A 716-nucleotide genomic window follows, 5' to 3' on the forward strand; every position below is an offset into this window, starting at 1 on the left:
GGAATAACGAAGGCCAAGGCTTATCTTTTTTGGGAGTGAATCCAGAGGGGCTAGGCTCAGGCACAGATGAGTTGACCCAATGACCTTCCACCTCCACCCTCACTCCTGCCCACCTTCAATTTTCTTAGAATCAAAAGATCCAGGTTCTGCCCCACAAAGGGAGGTAGGCCTAGGTGCTACTTTCAAGGAGTGAAACTGAGGCATTGGGAAGAAGATTGGGGAGCCCCTGAGCCTGTGCCAAGCCCTCCTCTCACTCTCCGCCCCTCCTCCCGGCCTTGCTCTCTAACCTACCTCAGTGACCCTAAAAGTTTAGGCAGCTGAAGCCTCCACCCAGAGCACGGCCTCCCTCCTGTCTCTCACCACACACACACACACACACGCACACACACGCACACGCACACGTGTGTGTGTACACATGCACATACACACTGTTCTCCTGATCTAGGGGTGCGTGTGACGGGGGAAGCAAGCGTCTCTGTGGTCAGCTGGGGGGGGGTGCACCCCCAGCCATGTCACTGTGCCCGTTCGTGTGTGTGTTTGTCTGTGTCCGTTCATGACAGCGGCGGTGGCCGTGTGGGCAGCACCATGTGTGCGGACGTGTGCACGTATCATCCTGTGTTTGTCCATGAGTGTGTCTGTCAGTGTGTTCCAGTCTCTCTGTGTGAGTGTCGTCCCCAACCCCCCATCCCCCCCCTGGATCTCTAATTAGTGGTTTG

This window comes from Mirounga angustirostris, unplaced genomic scaffold (genome assembly GCF_029215605.1).
Source record: "Mirounga angustirostris isolate CCGP_5_RB_7025 unplaced genomic scaffold, mMirAng1.0.hap1 SCAF_5, whole genome shotgun sequence".
NCBI lineage: Eukaryota > Metazoa > Chordata > Mammalia > Carnivora > Phocidae > Mirounga > Mirounga angustirostris.